Raw genomic sequence first — 26223 nt, 5'->3', positions numbered from 1 at the left:
TTCAGACAGAGTATCACTCTGTTGCCCAGGCTTGCTGCAACCTCTGCTTCCTGGGCTCTAGTGATTCTTGTGCCTCAGCCTTCCAAATAGCTGGAACTACAGGTGCACATCACCACACCCAGCTAATTTTTTTATTTTTAGTAGAGATGGGGTTTTGCCATATTGCCCAGACTGGTTTCAAACTCCTGGCCTCAACCAATCCACCCACCTCAGCCTCCCAAAGTGCTGGGATTATAGGCATGAGCCACTGCACCCAGCCTGTTGAGTATTTTCAAATAAGCTGTCTTCAAGCTCACTAATTCTTTCTTCTGCTTCATCAGTTCTGCTATTAAAAGACTCTGATACATTCCTCAGCATGCCAATTGCATTTTTCAGCTCCAGAATTACTGTTTAATTCTTTTTAATTATTTCAGTATCTTTGTTAAATTTATCTGATAGAATTATAAATTTATTCTCTGTGTTATTTTGAATTTCTTTGAGTTTCCTTAATGCAGCTATTTTGAATTTTCTGTCTGAAAAGTCACATATCTCTATTTATCCAGGATAGGTCTCTGGTGCCTTATTTAGTTCATTTGATGAGGTCATGTTTTTCTAAATTGTGTTGATGCTAATAGATGTTCTTCAGTGTCTAGGCACTGAAGAGCTAAAGTATTTATTGTAGTGTTCTGTCTGGGATTTTTTGTACTCAACTTCCTTGGGAAGCCTTTCCAGATATCTAGACAGATTTGAGTATTTTGATCTAAGCTGTATGTGTTTTAGGAGGCATCCCAAGACCAGTAAAGCTGTGGTTCTTGCAGACTTGTAGAGGTACTGGCTTGATGGTTTTGGACAATATTCGGGATAATTCTCTGGATTACCAAGCAGAGACTCTTGTTCTCTTCTCTTACTTCTCCCAAACAAATTGAGTCTGTCTCTCTGTTCTAAGCCACCTAAAGTTGGCAGTGGAGTGACACAAGCACCCCTGTGGCCACAACCACTGTGACTGGTCTGGGTCAGACCTGAAGCCAGCACAGCACAAGGTCTTGCCGAAGGTCTGCTATAACCACTCTCTGGCTACTGCCTATGTTCACTCAAGGCCCTGGGGCTCTACAATCAGCAGGTGGCAAAGCCAGTCAGGCCTGTGTCCTTCCCTTCAGGGTGGTGAGTATCCTCAGGTTCCAGGTGGGTCTAGAGGTGCCAACCAGGATTCAGGGACTAGAGTCCAAAACCTTAGAAATTTACCTGTTTTCTATTGTACTACAGCTAGGGTGGCACTCAAACCACAAGATGCAGTTGTTCCCACTCTTCCCTCCCCTTTTTAAAGGCAGAGAAGCCTCACCCCGTGGCCACTACCACCACAGGCCTATGGGTAGTACCACCAGACTAATACCAATGTTCTCTTAAAGCCCAAGGGCTCTTTAGTCAGTTTGTGGTGAATGTTGTGTGGCTTAAAAGTCACCCTTCAGAGCGCTGGGGTCTCCTCTGTCCAAGGGCAGGTCCAGAAATGCCAAGAGCCACGTCCTGGAATTGGGCACCCCAACAGCCTGCTTGGTGCTGTACCCCATGTGGCGCTGGTGGCACCTAAAGTGCAAGGTGAAGCCTCCTTTACTTTTTCCTCTGATTTTCTCAAGCAGAAGGAGTTTCACTCCATCGCCACCACTGCTGGTAATGTGCTGAGTGTCACCTGAAGCAGCAAGTCCTGAGGCTCACTCAAGGCCCTCAATATAGTACCTGGGTCTTGCTGCTGGTTATTCAGGGCCCAAGGGCTCTTCAGTTAGTGGGTGATGCATGGCGCCAGGACTGGGTTTTTCTTTTCAAAGCTGTGGGTTCCCTTCAGGCCAGGGTGTATCTGGAAATGTTATCCAGGAGCCAGGGCCTTGTGACTCTGACTAGTGCCCTATTTTTCTGTGGCTGGGTGGGTATTCAAGATGGAAGACAAAGTTCTCCACACTCTTCCCTCTCCTCTCCTTAAGTGGAAGGCTGAATTCTCTTTTGGAACCACAAACTGTGCAGCCTGGGCTTAGGGGAGGGTGATACCAGCACTCCCTTAGCACCCCAGCTGGTGTCTCAGTAATTTGTCTGCCCCTACGTGCCGTCCTTGCCCAGTCCACTGTGTCTGGGCCTGATTCAGCACTAGGACTCACCTAAGAGTTGCAGTCTGTATTAGTCAGAGTTTTCTTTCTTTCTTTTTTTTTTGACTTGGAAAACAAACTTTATTCCAAATTATCCAAAAAAAGTGTTAACTCTGGAACATTTAACAGATTTCATTTAAACTCATATGGTCATAAAACTCAAACTATCAAACAAAAATAGCAGTGTGTGCTTAACCACTTTCAATAATGAACCTTTAAGAGGAAACATTTAGACTCCCACAAAATTTGGGAGCCACTAGGCAACATATATTTAATATTAAACAAAGACAGCATTAAAAACTAAAAATCCTCAAATTTCAAGAGAATGCCTGTTCAAGTCTTTGATATGCATTTGCACATGATAAAAGAAATATTTTAATTTAAAAGAAACCAAGTCTGAGTGCTTACCCTTTCTTCAAATGTAATCTCCTGTTCTCCCTTCATTTTATGACTGCATACCCCTCACTCTACTTCATCTACACTGAACCAGTGTTAGTTCAACATGATTGTCTTCACTCAAAGCCCTCTAGATCCTATTTCATATATCCCGTCGACCACCATTATTTCCTTACATGTTTGCACAGCCTTATACTGAGTATTACATTGTAACTGGGCTTGGGAATTTCAGGTATCCAAAGGTAATTATATACACACATGTTTCTGTTTTATTGCACAGTTCACAATATAGCCGGTGATTACACAGCCAAACATGTTAAGATGAATATTGACTATTTAGACAAAAACATCGATTTTGTCCCCAACCACAAATGAAACAAGAAAGACACAGATATTCGCCACCATATAAAGGTTGTGTTTACTCTGTGGTGCAGTCCTGAGGGATCATATCACTCTAAGTGTGTTAAATCTAGAATCCATAACATTTCTGATGGCATCAGACATGAAGTATAGGACACAAGACCATAAATGTCCTGCTCTCATGAGCCATTTGTGCCACCTATGTAACAGAAAGGGCACTTTTAAAGCTTTTCAGATATTCAATCATGTTTGCCTTTTCAAGTTTTTTTTTTTTTTTTTTTTTTTGAGATGGAGTCTTGCTCTGTCGCCCAGGCTAGAGTACGGTGGCACCATCTCAGCTCACTGCAACTTCCGCCTTCTGGGTTCAAGCGATTCTCCTGCCTCAGTCTCCTCAGTAGCTGGGATCACAGGTATGTGCCACCATGCCCTGCTAATTTCTTATATAATAGAGATGGGGTTTCACCATGTTGGCCAGGCTGGTCTTGAACTCCTGACCTCAAATGATGTGCCCGTCTCGGCCTCCCAAAATTCTGGGATTACAGGCATGAGCCACTGTGCCCAGCCTGCCTTTTCAAAATTATTACCACACCAGTTCACACTGAAGGTAAAAGCAATAGCTAGAATCTCTTATTAACAACACATTTTGACTTCAAGTTCAGACAAAGCTGTTGGTTACAAGTTCTGCTGAATTTTTGTCAAATTTAAGAAGTCTATAGGACAACACAAAACCATCCCTGGTAATATATTTGCAGTCTGGTCTTCAAAAGCTGTAAAAACTGACAAAGAAATAAAAAAAATTAAGTTGAAACCTTTAAAAATATTTATTTATTTATTTTTTGAGATGGAGTCTTGCTGTGTTGCCCAGGCTGGAGTGCAGTGGCATGATCTCGGCTCACTGCAAGCTCCGCCTCCTGGGTTCACGCCATTCTCCTGCCTCAGCCTCCTGAGTAGCTGGGACTACAGGCACCCGCCACCACGACCGGTTAAATTTTTGTATTTTTAGTGGAGACGGGGTTTCACCGTGTTAGCCAGGATGGTCTTGATCTCCTGACCTTGTGATCCGCCCGCCTCGGCCTCCCAAAGTTCTGGGATTACAGATGTGAGCCACCGTGCCCAGCCTAAAAATATTTATTAATAATTGTTTTTAAATGCCGCTTATTTGAGACAGCAGAAACCAAAGCATTTTCCTTAGAATTCTCACTTAGCTTATATTTCACAAAAGTGCTTCAGATTTCTACCACCTGTATGGAGTGTAAAGACAAAAGGAAGCCCAACAAAATCAAAGGCCCAGTGGTGTTTATTCCCAAGGCCAAGGCGTAACCCCAGGCTAACCCACATGCCCTGTGCTGAGTAGCTGGACACACCTGTGAAGTGCACACATGAATGAGGGGATCAGGCACCAAGGTGCTTTTATTCATTCATTTCTCAAACTCAACTCCCTTCAAATCCTGACTCTATTTATTAGGCCAAAGGATGCTATTCATATTTATTTCATATTTATTTAGTGCCAAATTATTATTATTTTTAAATCCTTACATTTGCACCTTGAAAGTAAACTGCAATATCCAGCACAGCATTGTCAGACAGAGCTGCTGTATGGCTATTAAGTTCATTACTGCCTGGCTAATACGTAATATGCTTCATTCTTTATAGCTGGAAGAAGGATGTTCACTGTATTTAACCAGCCATACAGCATTTAGAGGTAAACAGCTTTTACGGACTATTTGCCCAGAAACTTTAAGTAAACTACCAAGTTGAGGCCCTGATTTTATTTTGGTCAGTATGTGCACATATTCACATGCAATTACCCAGAAAGAAGAAAAACTGATTAACAAGATACCTACCATCATGTCAGATGCTGGAAGTCAATCTTTAACTACATAATATTTACAGAAAGGGTTTTAAGATTCATAATCCACTTTTTCAGTCTGTCTCTTACATTTCATTAGTCAATTAGAAGTGGCACATGAGTCATTTTGCTTTATCTGAAAAAAATATTTTCACATTTTCCAATTCCTTTGACAAAGAAGTTTTCATCTGTTGAGGGATGAGAATGCTATTTGGCTATTACCTACTTTTATAATTCAAACTACCCCTTGAAATGTCTTTATTTAGATCATATGCTCTCAAATTATCTTATTGTTTTACTGACACAATGGTAAAACTGGGTTCCCAAAATGTCAAAACTCTAATAGAGTCTCTATTTCCAAGAGTAAAATAAAAGACAGCCAACACTGTGTGGTGAAAACTATCCTGAGCCCTTTTCCCCCCTCTGCAATATTTAGAAACCCAGGGTGGGGGGAAGTGGGATTGCATTAATAAACTTCTGAAACAAAATGTTATGGAAATGTTTATTTTTTAAAAGGAGAGTTTTAAGAGAACAGGATGCTTGAATATGACCAACTCCTACTCAAGGGGAAAAATAACCACAGTCCTTTGTTGAGATGGCACCAATAATTCAAAGAAACCAAGCTAAACAGAATTTTATCTATACACAATTAATATGAAAACTTGTTGGAACACCTATTACAAAATTTAAGTCCCTTCATCTTTTGACAATGAAATAAGTGCAATTAACATAAGGATATTTTGGAAGGGTTGAAGGCCACAGTCAGAATCAAACAGAAAACTTTCAAACCCACAGAGCAAAATGAGAACTTTCATAGCTCCTTGATCTACCGTATCTGAATAGAAATAGGATAACGACTATCCAATAGGTGCTTAGTTTCAAAACTAATACAAGCAATTTATCAAGAAAAGCCTATACCTAGTAAGCTGTTTTTCTTCTCTGTTCTGCCTCTTTGTCATATGCTTGAGCTTAATGAAGACTACCCTCTGCAGCTGCCCCTGGGGGCAGAGAAGCAAGCAATGGAGTAACAAAGGAAGCCTGAGGAGCCCCTGGCCCCTGAGGACCTTCTCTCTGGCCAGTCACAGCCGTTTATATTTCAATGCAGAAGATTTCAAGACTGGTTTGAGAAAAAGAATCTTATCTTGGGGATTAGGTTCCCTGTCAAAGGCCATCAGATGGACAGCTATTTACCAGGCAATTAGCCTAAGTATCTTAGGTAATGATAAAAAACAAAACAAAACACAAAAAAACCCTTATATTTTCCTATTGGAACATTTTATTCTATTTTGTTGATGCTTAAGGAAAACAGCTTTGCCCATAACTCACTGTGGCCTGGAGTTATGACACCAACTTGTATTTGGCCAATTAAGGAAGAGGCCAAACTGCATTCTTCTTAGAAGGTCTATTCAGTTGATAAGTGGCACTTAACTGATGTTTTTTTTCATATAACCTTTGCATTGATTATGCTCCAAGAGATAAGGGACAGATGGTAATTCAGATGAGAACCTCTGAAAAGATTTATCAGTTTTCTGTCCCGTTCCAGCCAGATTTTTTGGAAAACCTTGGGGAAAGACTGAAATTCCCCACCAATCTGAGACTGTATGCGAGTTTTTACAACATTAATTGGAAAAAACAGGAATCCCAACATGGCACCCAATAGACCTCCACCGATAAAATCATTGACCAAATGAGCATTGTGAGTCGTCGCGGTAGGCAGATGCTCCTTAATGTGACCTCGAAGGCCGAAAAAAAAAAAAGACATTGCTGAGTCCATTCTGGAAAAGAATGGGCACCAACCCTCGATAATACTCTCCAATTCCATGACATTTCAGTGCCTTGAAAGCCTGATAAATGTTGGCAAATTTGTCATGGTGCTTGTGGTCTTGAAGCAATGTCTGAAGTGAAAATTGCTTCCGTTGTCCCTGCAAGCACTGCTGCCACGCCACAGGTTGCAAACTCTGGAGCACTGACATGCTTGTGGAGAAGGCAGGATAAATCCTCATACAGACCAAACGTAAGTGCAAGTGTAGTTGTCTTCTGCATCAATCGGGGAAAGATTCCACGATACAAGTTTCGAAATCCATCCCTTCTCAACTCAAGTATTGCATCCCCCGTTTTGATGCCATACAGCTGTTGTGGAAAGAGGACCTTCTGAATGGGAAATGTGATTGCGACGTTGTTGAAGGCTGCACAGCAGCCACACAAGTAATGCTTCATTTCACTAAATCTGTAATATGAGGTGACATATCTTGTTTCGACGATGTTAGTATTGGTGGTCTCTTTCCATGAGCTTCTGAATCCATCATGTTGCTTAAGTTCTTCTTTTTTCATGAAGGACTTTTTCTTTTTTTTTTTTTAAACCTGTAACACCATCCAAGCCTGGAGTTTAACAGAATGATAGCTTTTTGATAATATTCCCAATTTCTTCCATTGTTATTGTTCTGTTAGGTTCTCTTTTCTGGAGTCAATGTTGATAACTGGATTTCCGTTCTCCAGGCGTCCATTTCCCCAGTCTATGAAAAGCGGGGAGGGGGTTGGACAAGATCACTAAGCCCTGTTCCGTCTTTGACACTCCACAGTCAGCGGTCCCGAGGTGAGGAGGCCAGAAATCCCAGTCTCCCGGGAGGCAGGGGCCCTTGCGCGGTGCCAGCCCTGCTCTCTCCGGAGCTCAGGCAGAGCCAGGCTCCTACCCGCCCCTGCGGTTCCTGCGCACCAGGGAGGTGCCTCCCCAGCCCGGGGCGCGACCGAATGAAGGCACAACCTCCTTCGCGGGAAAGGTCGCCCAGCAGCCGGACAAACACCCACCGCAGGAGAAAGAGCCGGGAACCGAAGAGACTCAACTGATTCCGCGCGCGCCGCCTGGGCGGGGCCCGCAGCGGCCAGGCTGGGGCAGCCGCCTCGCACGGAGGACTGGGGTGAGACTCCAGGGCGGCCCGCTGCCCCGACTGGCCCTTAGGCGCGTTTCACCTCTCTCCAACCACATGCGAGGGGAGCCCGGTCCTTCCCCACGCCCGCCCCGCACTCACCCATCCTAGTTAGGGTTTTCTAGAAGGACAGTACTAATAAGATAGATGTATACATAAAGGGGAGTTTCTTAAGATGATTGACTCACACTATCACAAAGTGAGGTCTCACAACAGGCCCGTCGCAAAATGAGGAGCAAAGAAGCCATTCTGAGTCCCAAATCCTCAAAAGCAGGGAAGCCAACAGTGTAGCCTTCAGTCTGTGGTGGAAGGTCCAAGAGTCTCAAAGCTGAAGAACATGGAGCCTGATGTTCGAGGGCAGGAAGCATCCAGCACGGGAGAAAGATGTAGGCCAGAAGACTAAGTCAGTCTAGTCCTTCCATGTTCCTCTGCCTGCTTTTATTCTGGCCATGCTGGCAGCCCATTAGATTGTGCCCACCCACATTGAGGGTGGGTGTGCCTTTCCCAGTCCACTGACTCAAATGTTAATCTCCTTTGGCAACACCCTCACAGACACACCCAGGATCAATACTTTGCATCCTTCAATCCAATCAAGTTGACACTCAGTGTTAACCATCACACAGTCCTTATGGCCTTGACTGCCTTTCATATTTACTTAAAGAAACAGAGCAGTGTAGGTGGCAAGATTTGCAGGAACTCAAGTTCCACCCATTGGGCCTGTGATTCCTCTGTGGCTGGTCCTGGTTTAAACTCTCTCTGTGGGTGAGCATCATCTGAGTTTGGTCTGGTTTTCCTTTCTGCTCTAACAGGACGGTACTGAGTTCAATGGCTCATAATTGCTGTGTTCTCCCTCCCCCAGCACCCGATACTCCACAAACCATGCAGCTGCTGCTGGGCTGTGGGGGAGAGAGGGTGTCAGCAATTCAAGACTGTTTTTTCTACCTCTTCAGAGCCTTTCAGTGATACCAAGTTAATACCAGGCACTATGAGGGCTCACCTGATTTACGGTTCTTAAGAAGGTTTTTTTTGTGTGTGTGTGTATGTGTGTGTGTAGATGGTTGTTAAATTGGTGTCCTTGTTGGGGGAATGATGGGTGGAGCCTTCTATTCTGCCATTTTGCCCTGCCTCCCCTTTTTCATTTTTTGAAATAATTTGAGAAGAATTGGTGTTAGTTCTTCATTGTAAGTTTGGTAGAATGTGGCAGTGAAACCATTCAGCCTTGGGGCTTTTCTTTGTTGAGAGACTTTTTATCACTCATTTAATCTTGTTACTCATTATTGGCCTGTTGAGGTTTTTTATTTCTTCCTGATTCAACCTTGGTAGGTTGTATGTGTTTAGAAAATGATCCATTTCCTCTAGGCTTTCCAGTTTGTCAGTGTGCAGTTGTTCATAATAGTCTGATGATCTTTTTATTTAGATGTTATCAGTTGTAATATCTCTTTTTCATTTCTGATTTTATTTGGGACCTCTCTTTGTTTGGTTGGTATAGCTAGTAGTTTATTGATTTTATCTTTTTTTTTTTCTTTTTGAGACAAAGTTTTATTTCTGTCACCCAGGCTGGAGTCAGTGGTGCGATCTTGGCTCACTACAACCTCCACCTCCCGGGCTCAAGAGATCCTCCCACCTCAGCCTCCAAAGTAGCTGGGACTACAGGCATGCACCACTGTGCCCGGCTAATTTGTGCATTTTTTTTTTTTGTAGAGACAGGGTTTCACTATGTTGCCCAGGCTGGTCTTGAACTCCTGAGGTCGTGATCCACCCACCTCAGCCTCCTGAAGTGCTGGGATTACGAGTGTGAGCCACCTTGCCCAGACTGAGTTTATCTTTCCAAAAAACCACTTTTTGTTTCATTGAACCTTTGTATATATTTTTTGTTTCTATTTTGTTTACTTCTGCTCTTATCTTTCTTCTTTCTACTAATTTTGGGCTTTGTTTGTTCTCACTTTTTTAGTTACTTGAGGTGTATCATTAGATTGTTTGTTGGAAATCTCTCAATTTTTTTGATGTAGACGTTTATTGCTATGGACTTTCCTCTTAGCATTACTTTTCCTGTATCCCATAGGTTTTGGTATGTTGTGTCTTGATTTTCATTTGCTTCAAGATTATTAAAAATTTCCTTCTTAATTACTTCATTGACTCAAAGGTTGTCGAGGATCATGTTGTTGATTTCCATGTTTGTCTAATTTTCAAATAATAAGAATTATTGATTTCTAGTTTTATTCCATTGTGGTCTGAGAAGATACTTGATATAATTTAGACTTTAAAAAAATTTGTTGAGACTTGTTTTGTGGCCTGTCATATGGTCTATCCCAAGGAATGTTCCTTGTACTGATGAGAAGAATGTGTAGTCTGTAGCTGTCATATGAAAAGTTCTATAAATTTGGTCTAAAGTGCAGTTTAAATCCACTGTTTCTTAGTTTATTTTCTGTCTAGATGATCTATCTAATAATTAGAGAGTGGGGTGTTGAAGTCCCCAACTTTTCTTGTATTGTAGTCTATCTTTCCCATTGGAGGTAATAATATTTGCTTTATATATCCATATACTCCAGTGTTGGGTGCATACATATTTAGAATTATTTTATCTTCTTGCTGAGTTGATCCTTTTATCATTATATAATAACCTTCTTTGTCTCATTTTACTATTTTTGACTTAAAGTCTGTTTTATCTAATAGTACAGCTACTCCTGCTTGCTTTGGTTTCCATTTATGTGAAATATTTTTTCCCACCCCTTTATTTTTAGTCTGTGTCTTTACAGGTAAAGTGAGTTCCTTGTAGGTGGTGGTATATGGTTTGGTCATTTTTTTATTTTTTATTTTTTATTTTATTTTATTTTATTTTTTGAGACGGAGTCTTGCTGTGTCCCCCAGGCTGGAGTGCAGCGGCGCAATCTCGTCTCACTGCAAGCTCCTCCTTCTGGGTTCATGCCATTCTCATGCTTCAGTTAGAGAGAGAATGAGAAGCAAATCAAATAGGAAGCAAAAGAGAGATGAGTGAAAGCCAATTAGGAACAGATAGGAGAATCCTGGAGCCCTTTTCTACCTTACAAATGTAGCCATCACTCAGTCATCCAGAGGATTCAATAAATCAGGAGGCCTCTAAGTGGAAAGAGGATGCATTTTCTTCCGAGGGTGGAGAGAAGCATCAGGCGTGGATGCATCCACTATGAGCTCTCTTAGAGAGACAAACTCCCACAGCTTGGTTGGCCAGGAAAAGAAAAGGAAGGAAAACCAAGACTTCTGTTGCTCCCACGCAAGGTACTGAACAGTTTGTAAATGTATTATTAGGGTGTGATACATTTGTCTTCCTTATCAAAGCTGAACCTTCATAACTAAGTCGTACCTGTATATGTTCACTACTGTGTCCTCAACATTTAGCATGTGCTCTTTTAGGGCCTCTTTTTGTAATATTCTTAGTTAATACAGGAAGAGGCTTAAAGAGTACATTGGATTTTCCTGTTCACATCGTGAATAGCATGGCCAATACCAGCCTCTGTCTCCTGGAGCCCTCTCTGAGGCTTTTCCACTGTCTTCTGCCCTATCAATCATTATTTCTTGGGGGAAACCCAAAAAATTGTCATGTGAACACAGAATCTGAGAGACTATTATGGTCTGTAGAGACTGCTAGTGTCTCCTGCTAACCGTTCCTCTCCTCAGTCTCACTCGGCCGCCCAGGCTGGGGTGCAGTGGTGTGACCTCGTGTCACTGCAACCTCCACCTCCCAGGTTCAAGTGATTCTCCTGCCTCAGCCTCCTGAGTAGCTGGGATTACAGGCACCTGCCACCATGCCTGGCTAATTTTTGTATTTTTAGTAGAGACGGGGGTTTCACCATGTTGGCCAGGCTGGTCTGGAACTCCTGACCTCAGGTGATCCACCCGCCTTGACCTCCCAAAGTGCTGGGATTACAGGTGTGAGCCACTGTGCCTGGCCTGTCACATAGTATTTCTGAGAGTTATAAATCATGACAAGGATCCTATTTACCCCAACCCCTGCCTTGATGTGCATGACATCTTGTGATTAGGCACTAGACAATGGTAGGTGAGCAGATATGGTGTAACTGACTCTTGGATTAATGGAAGAAGTGTGGTCTCCCTCTCTCCTCTTCTTCTTCATCCCAGGCTGGAATGTTGATGTCGCTGGAAGCCTGCAGAATCACAAGGATGAGGGCACCTCTCTAGGGATTAGGGAGCAGCAACATGGAAGGGCTCCTGGTGTCTGATGCCTGGAACCTCCAGCTCAACCCAGGTCTAGTAAACTTTGTTACAGAAGTCATTGTTACTATGGGACTTTTCTAAAGCAGCCACACTTATACTCTGACCAATAAGCAAAAAGTTTTTTCTTTTTCAATTACATTCCATTTTCAGGGAATTTTTGATGAATATGGAAGATTATTTCATAAAAGTGACACTAGAGAAAGAAAGTGCAAACAGGAAAAAAAGTAACTGATGGAGATGTGATGAAAAAAATGGTTTAATAACATTTAGATAGAGAAAACCCCAGGAATAAAGGGAGGTTTGAGGGATCATCTCATTGGCCCTGGATATTTTTTCCCCACCCTTTTCCATTCTGTTTGACATCTGAAGAGGGATGCTTACCTCATCAGTGGTATTCTTTTCCTTCTGCTTTCTGGTTGAATTGAGCCACTGGGAGATCCCAGCAGGAGTAGAGTCATTTCGGATTTTCACTTCCTGGCTCTCTACCTATGTGGCTGTGTGTTGGTGATGCAGGGCTCCTCCACCTGCCTGGTCGTCCTCTCCCGCCCCTACAGCTAGCTACAGGTAAAGCTATGATTTCAATGATAAATCCTTCTTCCCTGTCCCTTTAAACCTAGGAGAGGAAGCAGTGCTCCACTATTGCTGCTTAGGGTGCTGCCCCAGGCATTGTCTCTTTCCTTTAATTCTGCCCATCTTAGTAAATAGTTCCCTCATGAAACACTCCTCAATTATTTCAGTTAGGACTATTTGTTTCTTCCTGGACCTTTCCAAATATACAAAGGAGAATAACTTTGAAAAGCAAGTAATGCAATAAAACCTGGGTGTACAGCAGTTCAGCTCTGGGAAGTAATGCCTGTATGTTATCCTAGTCTTTAAATGAATGTAAGAGGCAGCTTCCTTCCATGAAAGCAGATTTGAATGGTTGGAATAAAGGGAGTGATACAGGGAGATGGATCTGAAGAGAGAAAGGTCCGCTTGACTCCGTTTGGAACTGCCATAGTTTAGGCTGCCAGTACTCAGCCTCCAGAAGGAGGGCTCATGTCTCCTGCCTTTTCCTGAGGGAGGCACCATCACCCACTGCATGTAGCAGTCCAAGGTATAAGCACAGGGATATAAAACTAGAGCAAAAGTTACAACTGGAAATCAGACAGTTTTTGGTATATATCCTTACCTTTCCTCCATTCTTTTGTCCAGAGGTAGAGAGTTGTCTGGTGCTGAATGGGGACAGCCTTCCTTGGACTGAGTGATGCCTGAGGATTTTTCTTGTTTTTCCTTTTTCTTTAATGAAATTATTGTTATTTAAATAGTTTTGAGGGAACAGGTGGTGTTTGGTTACATGAATAAGTTCTTTAGCGGTGATTTCTGAGATTTTGGTGCACCCATCACCCAAGCAGTGTATACTGTATCCAATATGTAGTCTTTTATCCCTCACTTCCCTCCTGCCCATCCCCTCAAGTCCCCCAAGTCCATTATATCATTCTCATGCCTTTGCGCCCTCATAGCTTAGCTCCCACTTAAAAGTGAGAATATACAATGTTTGGTTTTTCATTCCTGAGTTACTTCACTTAGGATAATGGTCTCCAACTCCAACCAGGTTGCTGCGAATGCCATTATGTTGTTTCTTTTTCTTCATCCACTCATTGGTTGATGAGCATTTAGGCTGGTTCCATATTTTTGCAATTGCAAATTGCGCTGCTATAAATATGTGTTTACGGTTGCGCATGGTGGCTCATGCCTGTAATCCCAGCACTTTGGGAACCCGAGGCAGGTGGATCACCTGAGGTCAGGAGTTCGAGACCAGCCTGACCAATATGGTGAAACCCCGTCTCTACTAAGAATACAAAAATTAGCTGGCATGGTGGTGTGCACCTATAGTCCCAGCTACTCGGGAGGCTGAGACAGGAGAATTGCTGGAACCCGGGAGGTGGAGGTTGCAGTGAGCTGAGATCACGCCACTGCACTCCAGCCTGGGCAATAGAGTGAGACTCCGTCACAAAACAAAACAAAACAAAACACTATGTGTTTACAGTGTCTTTTTAATATGATTTCTTTTCTACCTGAGGATTTTTCTATGTTCTCTAATTGTGGAGATGCCTTCAGGAGCAGAAGTGAAAGTTGATGACTAAGCCAGGCTTATCAAGTTGCTGGACATCTTGTGATTTCCTGCACAAGAACTACAGAAAAATTAGAGACCAGAGGCATTTGAGGCAAGATTTCTCACTGAGATGTTTCTTAGCCTCTACCCCATTTCCATAACACATTAGCCTCTCTCATTCCATCCTTTCTGGTTCACCTCCCTGTAAGTAATTGCTGTTCTGGACCCTTAATTGCCAACTGCAAGCCTAGGTAGTACCATCAAGCAATGAGAGCTTGCATTGTGGAGCTTTATAACTAAAGAATAAAGTGGATCATAGGGCCATTCAATACTTACAATGGCCTGATTCTACTTTTTTTGGTATGTTTTCTTTTTTGTGTGTGTGATTCCAAAATAGAGATTTATTTATTAAGGATTATTTAGTTTCTGCATAAAAATCTCCAGTTGCTCCTCATTGGGTTTTTTCTTTTAAAACACACATCAACTCTTTTGGGGTTGCTTTGTTTGCCCCAGCACTTTAAAAAATACAGCTCTTTTTAGCGCCAGGAAGAACAGTTAAGGTTAAGGCAGTGAGGCATTTTCTTGGATCTTAGCAGCTGAAGGGTTCATCTCTCCCCATCAAGAGAATACACACAGTAGGTAGTTTCTTAGGTTGGAAAATCTGTCCCTGAAGGAAATAATTCTGCAGAAGAATGCAAACAGTCTTCTATGGTCAATTGTTTGTGCCCTATAGCTTTGAAAGAAATGCCTCTTGGTCATCAAAGACTTGCTGGTTGGTTTCAGCTGTAAAACAATAATAACAAAAACAACCAGAAAAACGAAAACAAACAAAAAACCCTGTTTAGCGAGACAGAAAGAGCAGGGTTTATAATATTGCTGTGAGGCTGGGCTGTGCAAAACACATGAGAATACACACCAGTTTGCTTTTTAAAAAAATCCCACATAGGGGCCCTGCATAATTTCAAATCAAGCTCTTTATAGTCCTTAAAATAACCAAAATAGCAATACAGCGAGAGTCTCATAAGGTCACGTGCTTTTTTTTTTGAGCCGGAGTTTCGCTCTTGTTGCCCAGGCTGGGATGCAGTGGCGCGATCTCGGCTACTGTAACCTCCACCTCCCGGGTTTTAGTGATTCTCCTGCCTCAGCCTCCCAAGAAGATGGGATTACAGGCATGCGCTACCGTGCCTGGCTAATTTTTTATTTTTAGTGGAGACAGGGTTTCACCATGTTGGTCAGGCTGATCTCAAACCCTGACCTCAAGTGATCCACCTGCCGCTTTTTTTTTTTTTGAGACGGAGTTTTGCTCTTGTTGCCCAGGCTGGAGTGCAATGGTGCCATCTCAGCTCACTGCAACCTCCACCCCCCGGGTTCAAGCGATTCTCCTGCCTCAGCCTCCTGGGTAGCTGGAACTACCGGCGCGCACCACCACGCCTGGCTAATTTTTTATATTTTTAGTAGAGATGGGGTTTCACCATGTTGGCCAGGCTGGCCTCAAACTCCCGACCTCAGGTGGTCCGCCCACCTCGGCCTCCCAGAGTGCTGGGATTACAGGCGTGAGCCACGGCGCCCGGCCATCATGTGCTTATTTTTAAAGCGAGGTGGATGACACCATTCACCCAGAGCCGTGTTCCTTGTTGGCGACAAAACAAAACCAAAAAAGCCTAGGACTTGACTCATTAGAAGTGTTAATCGATTTTTACCACCCTGAAAACAAGGTATAAAGTCAGTCTGTGCTGTCGTGAAATTCCAAGGAGATTTGGAAGTAAGATCATTATTTACTGGTCCTTTAGATTAGACCAAAAAAAAAAAAAAAAGGACTTAAAAAACGAGGGCTGTCCCCTGCAGACTCTGGCAGGACCCTGGGCTGCTCTGGGCGACGCAGACCAGGGGCAGCTCACCGACTTGATTCACAGTGATTCTGGTTTGCCGTTTCTCCGTGTGGCCACGAGTCGGGGGCGTGTCCAGCGGTGGGCATGCTTACACCTTGTAGTTTAGCTCAGCGTTCATCTGGGTGTACCTCTCGTAGATGACATCGATGGTCGCCATGTAGTTGACTAGGAAGAGGCGGATCTTCTCCAGGCACTCCTCCTCCGTCACATTCTGCCCCTTGGAGAGCGCTTTCAGCAAGTCGGACTTACAGGAGGCTGCGTGCAGTGCTGCCTGGAAGATCTGCACGATCCAGCCGTGGTACTTCATGAGGGCCATTTCGTAGGCCTTGGTGGCGTTGACGCGAATGAGGTTGGGGTGGTTCTCGTCCCGCTCCTCGTTGCAGATGCTCTGGAGGAAGACCTGGATGAAGCGGAGGCCTCTTTTCAGCCACATCAGCGCCAGCGTGGCCCCTACTTTGGGCCGCTCTGCTCCATACATTTCTTTCTCCACCTCCAGGATGTTCTGCAGGGTCCGGAACTTGGCTGGGTTGGTGTCGTACACAGCTTTGATTTTTGTGATGTTGCTGCTTATGTCTGCCTTGATGGGAGTAAACACTGGGGACCCAAGGCAATCGAAGAAGGGCGGCAGGTGGGACACCGCCTCGAGGAAGGGCCCAGTCTCGATCTGCTTGTCCGCGGGCAACGGCTTCAGCAGGTGTTCGGCCAGCAGAGCCATTTCGGGGTCGAGGCCCGCGGTGATGCCCCAGCCGGCACCGCGGGCGTCCACACCGCAACCCCCGCCGCCGCCGTCAGAGCCGGGGCCGTCACAGCCCTTTTTTTGGTATGTTTTCATGATCACAGTGATAATGCATCTATGTGTGTATTTTAATTCCAAATGACAACGTAGTACATACAAAGTGAAAGACTCCCTAAATCTGTTCTCCAGAGGCTTCCCTTTGCTACCCTTTTTATTCTTACTTTTTAAAATTATGAGCTCTGAATATAAACATATTTCTATTTTTAATTTATCAGTATTAAGGAGTGGCTTAATGGACATCCCTTATAAACTGTAAAGAGCTCAGCACATATAATATATCCTTATTCTTCCTCCCTCTACTTCATGAAATTTGTTATTTATTTCCATTTGGTATGAATATTAAAAAATTAAAGCCTTATCTTCTATCACTGCCCTTCTTGTGCCTCATGCTGTAGCCAAATTAAGCTACTTGTCATTTAAAAAATAATGTCATTTGAATTAGAATCTATTTAAAATATTCAGAAATATTCTTCAATGCTGAAAAAATATTTTAAAAAGACCTTGTTATGGGCTGAATTGTGTCCCTCTAATATTCATATGTTGAAGTACTTAGCCCCAGTATCTCAAAATATGAGTATTTTGGGGAAGGAGGTCTTCAGAGAGCTAGTTAAGTTAAAAGGAGTTCATTAGAGTGAGCCTTAATCCAACATGACTGATGTCCCTATGAGAAGAAGAGATTAGGACACAGACATACAGAGGGAAGACCCTGTGAAGACACAGGGAGAAAAAGACCCCATCTACAAGACCAGGAGAGAGGTCTCAGAGGAAAACATGATGATACAGCAGTATACAGCTCTTAGAAGGCTAAAGTAAAAAAATACTCATAGTTTCAAATATTGGCAAGGATTTGGAGAAAGTGGATCTTCTATACATTGCCAGTGGAGAAGTAAAATGGTATAGTACTCTACAAAACTGTTTTAATTTTCTTAAAAAGTTAAATATACACTTACCATATCACCCAGCAATTTATCTTTGGAATGTATCCAAGAGAGTGGATAAGGATGTTCACTTAAAAGTTTGAACACAAATGTTAATAGCAGCTTTATTTAATAGCTAAAATGGAAACAAAGCAAATGTATTTTCACCAAGAATAATGACACAAAGCTTACTGTATCCATACAAGGAAATATTCCTCAGCAATTAAATTAAAAAAGTTTTTGGACAGTTCAAATTGTATGGATCTATCCTGTACAATGTGATGCTGAAGTACATAGACGTTGTGGTATAAATTTAGCTAAATAACAAATATATTACCTCATATGCTATTTTTGTGGTGAGAACACTTACTCACTCTGCATTTTTCAGAACACAATATATTATCATCAGCTACAGTCACCATGCTGTATAATAGATCTCTTAAAATTGTTCCTCCAGGCTGGGCGTGGTGGCTCACGCTTGTAATCCCAGAACTTTGGGAGGCCGAGGTGGGCGATCACCTGAGGTCAGGAGTTTGAGATCAGCCTAGCCAATGTGATGAACCCCATCTCCACTAAAAATACAAAAATTAGCTGGCTGTGGTGGTGGGTGCCTGTAATCCCAGCTACTCAGGAGGCTGAACCAGGAGAATCACTTGAACCCAGGAGGCAGAGTTTGCAATGAGCTGAGATTGCATCACTGCACTCCAGCCTGGGTAACAGATCAAGACTCTGTCTCAAAAAAAAAAAAAATCAGTATATTTTTTCAATATACTGATTTCATTTCCCTTGGATATCAACCCAGGATGTTCCTCCCATCTAAATGTAATTACATATCCCTTGACCAGCGTCCACTCATCTCCCCTTTCACCTAACCTACCCAGCCTATGGCAACCACCATTTTACTCTCAATTTCTGTGAGATCACCTCGTTTAGATTCTACATATGAGTGAGATCATGCACTATATTTCTTCCTGTGCCTTGCATATTTCACTTAACAGAATGTCCTCTGGCTTGCCCAAGTCACTAGAAATGATAGAATTTCATTCTTTTTTAAGGCTAAATAGTATTCCATTGTGAATATGTACCGCATTTTCTTCATCAGTTTATCTGTTGATGGACACTTAGGTTAATTCCATATCTTGGCCATTGTAAATAGTGCTGCAAGAAACATGGGGATGCAGATATCTTTTCAATATACTGATTTCATTTCCCTTGGATATCAACCCAGGAGCAGGATTTCTGAATATATGGTAGTTCTATTTTTAATATTTTGAGGAACTTCCATACTGTTTTCCCTAATGGCTGTACTAAAATACATTCCCACCAACAGTGTATGAGGGTTCTCTTTTCTCCACATCCTCTACAATACTTGTCATCTTTTGTATTTTTGATAGTAGCCATTCTAACTGGAGAAATGATATCTCATTGTGGTTTTGATTTGCGTTTCCCTGATGATTAGTTACATTGCACATTTTTTCTTATATCTATTGGTCATTTTTGAGTCTTCTTTTCAGAAATATCTATTCAGTTCTTTTGCCCACTTTTTCACTGGTTCATTTGTTTTATTGCTATTGAGTTGTTGGAGTCTCTTAAATATTTGATGCTAATCCTTTATCAGATGTATACTTTGCAAAATTAGTAGAAGGAAGGAAATAATAAAGATCAGAGCAGAAATAAGTGAAAAGAAGACTAGAAAAACAAAAGAAAAAATCAATGAAATGAAGAGTTGTTTGTTTTTAAAAGGTAAGCAGATTTTCTCCATTCAGTAATTCCAGAAATAAATAATTCATATGTTTAAAATTATGTACCACTTTGAATAGTGTGATGAAATCTCTTGTGGTCCTGCTCTGTCCTTCCTGGGATGTGATTCACCCCTTTGCCTAGCATATCCATGCTGTGTACCCTATCCATCCATTTGTTACTTAGTAGCCCTCTCAGTTGCTAGATCAGTTGTTGTGGTATCACAGTGCTTGTGTTCAAGTAAACTTTATTTTACTTATTAATGGCTCCAAAGCATTAGAAGTAGGGATGCTGGCAATTCAGATATGCCAAAGAGAAGTGATAGAGTGCTCCCTCTAAGTAAAGGTGAAAGTTTACAACTTAATAAGGAAGAAAAAAAAATAGAATGTGGAGGCTGCTAAGGTCTACAGTAAAAACTAGTTACATCACAAAGGAGGCAAAAAAAAAATCATGCTGGTTTTGCTGTTGCACCTCAAACTGCAAAAGCTATGGCCACATTACATGACGATTACTTAATTAAGATAGAAAAAGCATTAAATTTTTGTGTTGAAGAGGTGAACAGAAATGTGTTTTGGTTGCTGTCAATTGAAACACTTTTCATACAACCAGTGGGGGTCTTGGAATTTATCGCTTAAAGATAAGATGGAACTACTGTAAAAGGAAGGAAATAATAAAGATTGGAAAAAAAAGTAAAAAGCAAAGGGGCCAGGTGCAGTGGCTCACGCCTGTAATCCCAGCACTTTGGGAGGCCAAGACGGGAGGATCACGAGGTCAGGAGATCGAGACCATCCTGGCTAACATGGTGAAACCCCGTCTCTACTAAAAATACAAAATAAAAAAAGAAAAATTAGCCGGGCATAGTGGCAGGCGCCGGTAGTCCTAGCTACTCGGGAGGCTGAGGCAGGAGAATGGCATGAACCCGGGAGGCAGAGCTTGCAGTGAGCTGAGATCACACCACTGCACTCCAGCCTGGGCGATAGAGCGAGACTCTGTCTCAAAAAAAAAAAAAAAAAAGCAAAGGTACAATAGAAAAATAACAATAATGATGAAATTTATATTTTTGAAAAGATAATAAAATTGATAAATTCCTAGCAATACCAATGAAGAAAAATATAAATAGAGAAAACACAAAACTCACACTGGGAATCAAAGAGAGACTATCATGGTACGTACTACCAGTATTAAAAATACAGAAATAAAAAGCTCCTTTGAATGATTTTTGGTCAAAATTTGACAATTTAGAAGAAATAGAAGTACTCTTTTAAAAACGCACCTTCCCAAAATTGATCAAGAAGATACAGTAATTGCAAATAATCCTGTATCTACTAAGGAAATTGAATTTATAATTAAAAACTCTTCTACAAAGAAAGCTCCAGGCACACATGGCCACACTGGTGAATTCTATCGAACACTTAATAATTTAAAAAATCAAGATCTAACCTTCAAGCTTCAGAAGTATAAAAAACATGAACAAATTAAGACCAAAATAAAAAGAAACAATAAAGAGCAGAAATCAGTGAAACAGAAAACAAACAATAGAGATAAAATCAAAGCTATGATAGTACCATGAAAAGATTAATGATATTCATAAATTTTTAGCAATACTGAACAATAAAGAGAAAATAACATCATTATCAAGAATGAGAGTGGGAATATTGCTATAGTCTCTAAAGACGTTAAAAGGATAATAAAGAACTATCACGAACAAACTTATGTCAATAAATTCAAAGCTTAGATGAAAGGGACACTTTTCTTGAAAGACATAACTCACCAAAACTGACATGAGAAGAAATAGAAAATGTGAATAGCTGTATGTCTCTGAAAGATATATATATATATATATAGTTATTTTTTTTTTTAATGAAGTCTCACTCTGTCACCCAGGCTGGAGTGCTGCAACCTCCGCCTCCCGGATTCAAATGATTCTCTTGCCTCAGCCTCCTGAGTAGCTGGGATTACAGGCGCACACCACCAAACCTGGCTAATTTTTGTATTTTTAGTGGAGATGGGGTTTCATCATGTTGGCCAGGCTGGTCTTGAACTCCTGACCTCAGGTAATCCGCCCGCCTTGGCCTCCCAAAGTTCTGGGATTACAGGCATGAGCCACTGCACCTGGCCAAGATACTACATTTTTAATTAAAACTTTCCACACATGCACATGCAAAAATTTAGATCCAGAAGGCTTGGATAAATTCTGTTGATATTTAAAGGGAAAAATCATACCAAATTTATACAAATAATTTATCATAAATTTCAGAAGGAAAGAATATTCTCCAACTTATTTTATGAGACCATGTATATCTTTAATAGCAAAATCTGGAAAAGATATTACCAATAAGGAAACTACAGACCAAAATTCCTTATGAATATAGATGCAAAAATTCTTAACACAGTAGTAGCAGGTAGAATCCTGAAATATATCAAAAGGATAATACAGAATGGCTAGTGGGGTTTATCTCAGTAGTGCAATGTTTGTTTAACATTTGTAAATCAATCAGTGAAATTTACCACATTAACAGATTAAAGGAGAAAAATTATGTGAATATCTCAATAAACAGAGAAAAAGGATTTGACAAATTTCAACACCCATGGAGAAATGATTGACGGTCAAAAAGTATAAAACCTTAATTAAATAGGAGGAATAATTTTTTTCTTTGAGATATATTACATAGTGTGGTAAATATAGTAAATAATAATGTAGTACACATTTGAAAATAGCTGAGATTATACATTTTATTTTTTTACTTCGATAACTTTTTGGAGAACAGGTAGTGTTTGGTTACATGGATAAGTAGTTTAGTGGTGATTTCTGAGATTTTGATGTACCCATCACCAGAACAGTGTATACTGTACCCAGTGTGTAGTCTTTTATCCCTCACCTACCTCCCACTCTTTTTCCTCCAGTCCCCAAAGTCCATTGTATCATTCTTATGCCCTTGTGTCCTGATAGCTTAGCTCCTACTTACAAGTAAGAACATCCAATGTTTGGTTTTCCATTCCTGAGTTACTTCACTTAGAGTAATGGTCTCCAACTCCATCCAGATTGCTGTGAATGCCATTATTTTGTTCCTTTTTATGGCTGAGTAGTAATCCATGGTGTGTGTGTGTGTGTGTGTATATATATATATACATATACATATGCATATATATACACATATGCATATATATATGACATTTTCTTTATCCACCTATTAATTCATGGGCATTTGGGCTGTTCTATATTTTTACAATTGCAAATTGTGCTGCTATAAACATGCGTGTGTGAGTGTCTTTTTCATAAATGACTTCCTTTCCTCTGGGTAGATATCCAGTAGTGGAATTGCTGGAACAAAAGGCAGATCTACTTTTAGTTCTTTAAGGAATCTCCACACTGTTTTCCATAGTGGTTTTACTAGTTTACATCCCCACCAGCAGTGTAAAAGTGTTCCCTTTTCACCACATCCATGCCAACATCTATTATTTTTTGATTTTTTAATTATGGCCATTCTTGCAGGAGTAAGGTGGTATTGTTTTGTGGTTCTGATCTACATTTCCCTGATAATTAGTGATGTTGAGCATTTTTTCATATGTTTATTGGCCATTGGTATATCTTCTTTTAAGAATTGTCTATTCATGTCCTCAGCCCACTTTTCAAACGGATAATTTGTTTTATTCTTGATGATTTGTCAGATTTACTTGTAGATTCTGGATATTAGTCCTTTGTCGGATGCACAGTTTGTGAAGATTTTCTTCCATTCCATGAGTTGTCTGTTTACTCTGCTGATTATTATTATTATTATTATTTTGCTGTGCAGAACTTTTTAGTTTAATTAAGTCCCATTGATTTATCTTTGTTTTTTTTACATTTACTTTTGGGTTCTTGGTCATGAAGTCTTTGCCTAAGCCAATGTCTAGAAGGGTTTCTCCGATGTTATCTTCTAGAATTTTTATGGTTTCAGGTCTTAGATTTAAGTCTTTGATCCATCTTGAGTTGATTTTTGTATGAGGTGAGAGATGAGGATCCAGTTTCATTCTTCTACATATGGTTTGCTAATTATCCCAGCATCATTTGTTGAAAAGTATGTCCTTTCCCCACTTTATGTTTTTGTTTGCTTTGTTGAAGATCAGTTGGCTGTAAGTATTTGGGTTTATTTCTGGGTTCTCTGTTTTGTTCCATTGGTCTATACGCCTATTTTTATACCAGTACCATGGGTTTTGGTGACTATAGCCTTATAGTTTGAAGTTGGGTAATGTGACGCCTCCAGATTTGTTCTTTTTGCTTAGTCTTGCTTTGGTTATACAGGTTCTTTTTTGGTTCCATATGAATTTTAGGATTGTTTTTTCTAGTTCTGTGAAGAATGATGATGGTATCTTGATAGGAATTACATTGAATTTGTAGATTGCTCTTGGAAGTGTGGTCATTTTCACAATATTGATTCTACCCATCCATGAGCATGGGATGTGTTTCCATTTGTTTGTGTCATCTATAATTTCTTTCAGCAGTGTTTTGTAGTTCTCTTTGCAGAGGTTTTTCACATCCTTGGTTAGATATGTTCCTAAGTATTTTATTTATTTATTTATTTATTTGCAGCTATTGTAAAAGGGGTTGAGTTCTTGATTTGATTCTCAGCTTGGTCACTTTTGGTGTATAGCAGTGCTACTGAATTGTGTTCATTGACTTTGTATCCTGAAACTTTACTGAATTCATTTATCAGATCTAGAAGCTTTTTGGTTGAGTCTTCAGGGTTTTCTAGGTATACAATCATATCATTGGTGAACGACGGCAGTTTGTCTTCCTCTTTACTGATTTGAATGCCTTTTATTTCTTTCTCTTGTCTAATTGCTCTTGCTAGGACTTCCAGTACTATGTTGAATAGAAGTGGTGTAAATGGGCATCCTTATCTTGTTTCAGTTCTCAGGTGGAATGCTTTCAACTTTTCCCCATTGAGTATAATGTTGGCTGTGTGGTTTATCATAGATAGTTTTTATTACGTTAAGGTATGTCCCTTCTATGCCGAGTTTGCTGAGGCTTTTTATCATAAAGAGATGCTAGATTTTGTCAAATGCTTTTCTGTGTCTATTGAGATGATCATATGATTTTTGTTTTTAATTCTGTTTATATGGTTTATCACATTTATTTACCTGTGTATGTTAATCTATCCCTGTATCCCTGGTATGAAACCCATTTGATCATGCTGGATTATCTTTTCAATATGCTGTTGGATTTGGTTAGCTAGTATTTTGTTGAGGATTTCTGCATCTGTATTCATCAAGAATATTGGTCTGTAGTTTTCTTTTTTTGCTATGTTCTTTCCTGGTTTTGGTATTTGGGTGATACTGGCTTCATAGAATGATTTAGGGAGGATTCCCTCTTTCTCTATCTTTTGGAATAGTGTCAATAGGATTGGCACCAATTCTTCTTTGAATGTCTGATAGAATTCAGCTGTAAATCTGTTTGGTCCTAGACTTTTTTTGTTGGCAATTTTCAAATCACCATTTCAATCTTGCTGCCTGTTACTAGTCTGTTCAGAGTTTCTATTTCTTCCTATTTTAATCTTCAGGAATTTGTCCATCTCCTCTAGGTTTTCTAATTTGTGTGTGTAAAGGTGTTCATAGTAGCCTTGAATGATCTTTTGAATTTCTGTGGTATTGGTTGTAATATCTCGTTTCATTTCTAATTGAGCTTATTTGGATCTTCTCTCTTCTTTTCTTGGTTAATCTCACTAATGGTCTATCAATTTTGTTTATATTTTCAAAGAACCAGCTTTTTGTTACATTTATCTTTGTTTTTGTTGTTGTTGTTGTTGTTGGTGTTTGTTTCAATTTCATTTAGTTCTGCTGTAATGTTTCTTTTTTTTTTTTCTTCTGCATGGTTTGGCTTTGGTTTATTCTTGTTTCTCTAGTTCCTTGAGGTGTGACCTTAGGTTGTCTATTTGTGCTCTTTCAGACTTTTTGATGTAGGCATTTAATGCTGTGAACTTTCCTCTTAGCACCACTTTGCTTTATCCCAGAGGTTTTGATAGGTTATGTCACTATTATCACTCAGTTCAAAGAATTTTTAAATTTCCTTCTTGATTTCATTGTTGACCAAAATATCATTCAGGAGTAGACTATTTAATTTCCATATATTTTCATGGTTTTGAGGATTCCTTTTGGAGTTGATTTCCAATTTTATTCCACTGTGGTCTGAAAGGATACGTGGTATAATTTCAATTTTCTTAAATTTATTGAGACTTGTTTCATGGCCTATAATATGGTCTATCTTGGAGAAAGTTCCACGTGCTGTTGAATAGAATGTATATTCTGTGGTTGTTGGATGGAATGTTCTATAAATATCTGTTAAGTCCTTTTGTTGTAGGGTATAGTTTAAGTGCATTGTTTCTTTGTTGACTTTCTGTCTTGATGACTTGTCCAGTGCTGTCAGTGGGGTATTGAAGTCCACTATTATTATTGTGTTGCCACCTATCTCATTTCTTAGGTCTATTAGTACTTGTTTTATAAATTTAGGAGTGACAGTGTTAGATATATATATATATATATATGATTATGATATTTTCCTGTTGGACTCATCCTTTTATCATTATATAATGCCCCACTTTGTTTTTTTTTAATTGTTGTTGCTTTAAAGTAGTTTCTTTTGTCTGATATAAGAATAGTTACTCCTGCTCACTTTTGGTATATATTTGCATGGTATATCTTTTACCAACCCTTTACCTTAAGTTTATGTGAGTCCTTATGTGTTAGGTGAATCTCTCGAAGACAGCAGATACTTGTTTGCTGAATTCTTATCCATTCTGACATTCTGTATCCTTTATGTGGAACATTTAGACCATTTACATTCAACATTAGTATTGAGATGTGTGATACTATTCTATTCATCTTGCTAGTTGTTGTGTTAATACATTTTTTTTTTTCATTGTGTTATTGTTTTATAGGCCCTGTAAGATTTAGGCTT

General features: G+C 40.4%; 2 pseudogenes; both read right to left on the bottom strand.

Annotated features, from left to right (window-relative positions):
* Positions 1–5969: 5969 nt before the first annotated feature.
* Positions 5970–7563, bottom strand: LOC100613712 (mitochondrial nicotinamide adenine dinucleotide transporter SLC25A51-like; annotated as a pseudogene).
* Positions 15845–16562, bottom strand: LOC466457 (glycolipid transfer protein pseudogene; annotated as a pseudogene).

This window comes from Pan troglodytes, chromosome 9, assembly GCF_028858775.2.
Source record: "Pan troglodytes isolate AG18354 chromosome 9, NHGRI_mPanTro3-v2.0_pri, whole genome shotgun sequence".
In the NCBI taxonomy this organism is placed as follows: domain Eukaryota; kingdom Metazoa; phylum Chordata; class Mammalia; order Primates; family Hominidae; genus Pan; species Pan troglodytes.
The sequence above is the reverse complement of the archived record's forward strand: the minus strand, read 5'-3'. Positions and strand labels throughout refer to the sequence as shown.